Genomic DNA, 6,669 nt, shown 5'->3' with positions numbered 1-6,669 from the left:
GATTTTTTTATTAATTTCTAACTAAAAACCATGTCCCTTTTTCAGTAAATTTCATTTTTTCAGAGTCTCCCGTTCTTGAGATACAGCATAGAGCACACACGTTTTTGAGTACGTGAAAAAAAACGTTTAAAATTTTGAAAACCGTGTTAAAACCCGTGCTAATTCCAAAACTCTGAAACTTGAGACAATAAGACGAGTAACATGCAGTCTGAAACATGAGACCTTAGATCTGAGACATGAGACATCAAACCAGACACATGAAACATTGCTACTGAGACCTGAGGCCTGAGAACTGAAGCCTGACACATTAGAACTTACACATGAGACATGAGATCAGTAAAATGTGATTTGTGACCTGAGCATGAGACGTGAGAAGTGAAGCATGAAAAAAGAGGCTTGAGGAGTGAGACGTGCGAAGAGAAGCTCAAACGTGAGGAGTGAAAAGTGAGTTTTGAGAAGTGAGAAGTGAGACGTGTAACGTAAGAAGTGAGAAGTGAGTAGTGAAAAATGAGACGGGAGACATGAGATGTAAAAAGTGAGGAGTGAAAAGTGAATCTTCTCACTTCTCACGATTTAAGTCTTACTTCTCACGTCCCACCTCCTACTTCTCACTTCACTGATGAAAAATGTTTTCAGATTTTCGGATGACCCCTTCTGAAGGGGTCGTCCATACAAGACAAATATTGTTTTTGCGATATTGACGTTACTTTTCATCCGATTGTGTGAAATTTTGCACATGAATGTTTTGAATTACGAGCAATCGATTTCAGGTGTCAAATTTTGTGTAAGGGGTCAGCCAAAGGGGGTCGTCCATATTAACTTCTCGCAGTTTCTGCGATTTTGACGTTATTATACATCGGATTCAGATGAAAATAGGTACAAGATAATTTTGAGTGACGTGCAATCGATTTGAGGTATCAAATTTAGTGTAAGGAACCGGCAAAAGGTCGCCCATATTAACTTTTCAATATTTTAATGAAATTGACGTTTTTATACATCGGATTGGGATGAAAATTTGCACACAGTAGTTTTCAGAGACTGGAAATCGATTTCACAACAGAGAAAGTGATCGTCCAATATTTTTGCAATTAGGACTTAACAATGAATTTTGAAGTGCTGAAAAATGCTTGGCAATTGATTTTCATACAAACTGTGCATGATATATTCCAAGTTGAAAGCGAAACGGAGTTCGTATGGGATCAGCTAGTATTTTATACGAACATCACCTCAACAAAAGGCCTCAGACCTCAAAAAACGAGTACATTTCTCCATAACTCATATCGGAATATTCTTCCTGTTATGAATCTCTCATCATTCTCAACCGATTTATTTAAAATTTGTAGTTTCCAGTAGTGTAATCCCCGTTCTTCTCAATCAAAGAACCGTCAAAGTAGTCTAAGTCACACCACAGAGAACAGACATTGGGTCTCGAACAAAAATTTGTTGAAATCGTGTGTGAGAATACCCACCTAAGTTTCAAACCAAATTCGTAAGTGGACTAACATCCATAAGATGTCGCTACCAGTACACATATTTTTCCATTTTTTCGACACGCTTAGAAATTAATACTCATAGCTTATCTCAAATGAGGCCATTGCAATGTATGAGAGTAACACAACTTTTTGTGTGATAAATTTTAAGAACATCTTGATTTAAAAAAAAAATGCAAATCATATTTCAATCATACTTTAATCGCTGTCATATGTCCCAGCATATGCCCCATATTGTTCAATCAATATTGGCGCTGAATTGAAAGTTGAATTCCAAGTTTTAAAGTATGCCTGTCATTAAATAGTTTTCTATAACAGAGAATGTGAACATAAATGTTATTTTGGGTCGGTATTCCGGTTGATGGTATCTTGTAACTCATGTTTATAAATAACTTATACCGTATTTGTTTATGCCGAGTGTTGCACTAGTGTTGCACTGGTGCACCACTAGGTGCTGTCAAACTGTTTTTTTATTCGGACGGTGTTGCACTGGTTTTGACCTGTCGGAGTTCTGCTTACGGACGGTGGCCCACCGATAATTTTGTCAGTGTTGCGAGAGAGCGTGTGAGTGAGTGAGGTAGCAATACACTGGCTACGATTTGTGTTTGTTTTTGTCGGGTACGGTGGAACACTGATCGGGGGGAGAAAACAAATACGGTATTAAATCATTTCTACTGATTACTAACCCTGAGTTACAAGTCCTCATATATCGATCTCAGGTAACATCAACCAGAATATCGAGTCATAGTTTACAATTATAACATTTATGTTCACATTTTCTGTTCTAAAAAACTGTTAACTGATTGTAAAATCCCAACACATACTTTAACACTTGGAATTCAACTTTCAATTCAGCGCCAAAATTGTTTGAACAATATGGGGCATCTGACAGCGTTCAATTGTGATTGAAATATGATTTGCATTTTTTTTCAAATCATGATGTTTTAAAATTTATTACACCGAAATTTGTGTTACTGTCATACATTGCACTGGCCTTCTTTGAGATAAGCGATGAGTATTAATTTCTAAGCGTGTCGAAAAAATGAAAACAAAAATAGGTGTACCGGTAGCGACATCTTATGTATGTTAGTCAACTTACGCATTTGGTTTGAAACTTAGGTTGGTATTCAAACACACGTGTTGAGCTCCAGCTCGAACTCTGTTCTCTGTGGTCACACCAGATTAATTTTGAAAAGAAGATCGGAAAGAAGACGTTATTTTGCACATTTTCGTATCCTTGAAATTCAAAGTAAGGAACACAGAAGTTTTGAAGAATTTTTGAATTTAATTTTATTGCAATACTCTTGCGTTTATATACTTAAAATTCAGTCGACCAGAATGACCAAAGCTGTTAAACGGTCGTTAAATAAAATAAACAAACAAACAAACTTAAAATTCAATGTCGATTCAATGGAAATTTAGGGTTGGACTTCGGGTAACGTTAAAATAAATAGTTGTTGCTGAATATTGTCTGAGAAACATATTTGAGTTACATTAAGAAGTTTTCAAAACTATAAATTTTATAAAAATTTGTGCAGAAACAAGAAAAATATAGCGATTTTAAACAAGGCGTGTTAAATTGACACTCAAGGTCTGATTAGGTATTTTTTTTTTATTGGGCTTTCAGGGCTTACGTCCATAAAAAAAGTAATAATGCATAATTAAAGATTTCATTAATTCATTGAGGGTCCTAGAAGATTTTTTTTATTTGGATGCGCCTGCTTCAACTTCCAATAGTGTCATGTTGACATTCAAGAGCGGATTAGGGTTAAAAAATGAGGCCAAATGATGTCACGTGATTCCCTTGCATTCATTTTGGAAAATGATTTATTAATTGCATCCGTGCTCCAAACAGCCGGTTTAGATACAAATCATGACCAAACCAAACGAATCGGTGATCTTTTATAACTGTTTTTTCTCAAGTTTTTTTAGAACTGATATGAGGATTGCATTGGATCTAATTTCGTTGGTCTAATTCTTGAATAAATTAGATCCAAGAATAAACTACGGGAACAGCAGCCCTCGGAAGGACAATTATTTGAAATAAAAACTTAGTGACTTGAAATCTTTTTATATTTGTTTAAAGTTAGTCCAAGCAAGTTTCTCACCAGTTTCGCACTAACTACATCTTGTTTGTTTGATCGTGCAGTAGCTCATCAGTTTTTTAAACAAACACACAAACAGGATCTCAATTAAACTTTATGTTTCATCGAAGAGGAAACTCCTCTTTTTACTTAACTCTAAGCGTACAATTTGCGAGGATACCATGGTAAGTATCTTACAAATACAAATGTTTGCTGCCGTGAGTGGGTTCATCCCACTAAAACCAACTTCAGATCCCAAGTAACAATTTTAGCTTTATTCTAGTCAACTCCATAAGAGCTATAGCATATACTTCACCAAAACTCCAATAAAACTTATCTAACAAGACTATTTGGCCCTGTTCTAGAAACGTCATCATGACTGGTGTTGCTGTAAAATTTTAATCTCCAAAGCTTTTATAAAACTTGCAATACAGCAAATTTTGTTTTTGTTTTCGGTTCGATGAGTTCTTTGAGTTTTCATTTTTTCAGCACCCATCATGTTTGATGAATAATGATTGTATTATTGATATATGATCAGGTAAAATTAATAACAAAAAAGCAATGTTTAACCATATTATGAGCATCTTTTCTACAGCCAGTCAAGATTTCAGGTAAAATTTTTATGAAATTTTCAACTTATACCCATATTATGGGGGTTTCAAGCGATAATATATAGGTGAAAAGATCAGCCAAAGCCGCCATATTGGTTTTCAAGATAGCGTCAAAATACAAAACACAAAATGCGACTTCTTCTTGTATAGCCCTTTCACCCAATACCCATATTGTAGAGCTTTCATTTAGTTTTCAGTGATTTACAGCATTTTAATCTTAAGCGGAAGACGCCAATTTGACGTCTTCGTGTTTAGCCCTTTCACCCAATACACATATTGCTGATATTTCATGAAATTTTCAGTCATTTAAAGCTTTGAAAAGTGGAAGCCGAAGTGGTGATGTGGTGAGCACCTCAATGTACTTTTTGTGACTTAGTAAATCCCATTTTGGGCACTTTTCTGCCCTATATGTGAGTTAGTAAATCCCATTTGGGCACTTTTCTGCCCTTTATGTGACTTAAGTCCCATACAACGTAGAGTCTGTTTCACATAGAATCTGGTCGGATAAAATAGATCATTTCTCTGCAAAGAAATAACGTACAACGTCAGCTTTTCGGATGAATTTTCGAACTTTTTTTGTGATACCACTCATCATTTTCTGCACAGTACTGCTGGAAACCTCATTCGCCATCTTGATCCACCACTTTTGCATTTCAGCGGGTTTTTTTCATGGTTCTGCCACATTTCTTCAGTTTGCCCTTAACTATTGCACAATATTTCTCGATGCTCCGAAAATCCGGACAGTTTGGTGGATTGATACTTTTTTCAACAAAATCGATCTTGTTCTCCTTATACCACTTCACGACATCCCGGCTATAGTGGCAGCTTGCCAGATCCGGCCAGAACTTCACCGGACCTTTGTGGGACCGAATGAATGGCAAAACCCTTTTCTGGAGACGTTCTTCTTCGTAAATATTTCCCTTCATTGTGTCCCCAGTTATGAAAATCTTAGTCTTCTTCCCAAAACTACAGATCTCTTGCCAAATCATCAACTTACGAGCAAATTTATCTGCGAAAACAAACTTGAATCTATCCGCAACATTTCCTTTACGCTTCGCAAGGTAAAAATTGTTACCGGTTATTTGTCCAAAATCCATTTTGACGTAAGTTTCGTCGTCCATCAAAATGCATCCGTTGTACTTGGTCAACAATTTCTCGTACAACCACTGACCATACTGACTGGACACTCGAATTGGTTTACTGGATAATTTTACGCAATGTCGATTCCAGAGTGCGCATCGATCGATTTGAAGAAATGCTATCCCAGTATTTCCTAACTTTAAAAATAAAACAGGCAATTTCTACGATAAAATCGGGCTAAACAGGACCATTTTTCCTACAGGGCATTTTTAGTCAATTTTTTCAGGTTCGCCACCTGCCGTTCGCAATAGCGAACCTGCAAAATCTGACAACAAAAAATTAGATAGAAAATCGTTGAATTTTTGTTCTAAGTGTCATATCAGTGTGATCAGTGGTACAACTTACTCGCCCTGGTTTTGGCAACCAGGTTTTATTTCAGTGTCCTGTTGGGGTGTTTGCTTTCATGATACGACCGCAAGCCTTCTCGCGAACAAATTTGTCGAGCTGTACTGTGGTTCGTCTTGAACTTTTTCGCCAAATCACGCAAGGATATTCCAGGATTATTGTGAACTGATCGAATTACCTTCGCTAGCAGCTTCCGATCATATGTTCCTCTTTTACGCCTGGTTTGTGTTGCTCGATCCACCGTAAGAGTCTCCCGGTAACGTTGCAGCACTGAATTTACAGTCGATTTAGGATATTTCAGGAATTTCGCAATCTTTACCCCTGACCACGTCGGTTTCTCTACGTGAGTGTGCAGAATTTTCTCTCGCCTTTCGCGTTCCGTCCACCACTAATGGCGTATATTATTTTGATTCCGGATTTGGCTCTCGATTTGCCGAATAAAAAAAAACGAGTTTCGGTTTTCGAGTTATTCCATACGTAGGTGTGCGTGAGAACGAGCGCAATGTTTACATGCAGCTGTCATTTTGTTCTCCATTCTGGATTTCTTTACTCGGTTCTTCACATCCGGGTTGCCTTATTTCGTGTCCGGATTGCACTGGACAGCGGGTAGTACGATTTTGCTTGGCTTAGAGGTTCAAAATCGCGGCAATAATCATTTTCCCATTCATTATTTCAACTGTTTTGCTTGCAGCCACAAACAGCTGTTTAATGTTTTGACAACAACGTTGAGAGTATTGGTGAACTTCTCGCAAAACTGACTTTCTTCTCAGGGCGACTCCGTCCGTTTTTCGAGCGAACCTAGGTTGCCTCTAGAGCAAAAAATGAGCACGATGGCAGCAGTTAGAGCGAACCTAGGTTGCCCCTGGTTTGCCTCCAGGTGAAAAAAAATTCGGTATAAGTGAACAAACCATCCGGATCAAAACACTGTCAATAGATTCGCGATGTGACAACTAGGAGCGCTGCAGTAAACGAAAAGATGCGACCAGATTCTATGTAAAA

The sequence above is a fragment of the Uranotaenia lowii genome, chromosome 3, assembly GCF_029784155.1.
Source record: "Uranotaenia lowii strain MFRU-FL chromosome 3, ASM2978415v1, whole genome shotgun sequence".
Classification (NCBI taxonomy): Eukaryota; Metazoa; Arthropoda; class Insecta; order Diptera; family Culicidae; genus Uranotaenia; species Uranotaenia lowii.
Note: the sequence above shows the minus strand (reverse complement) of the source record.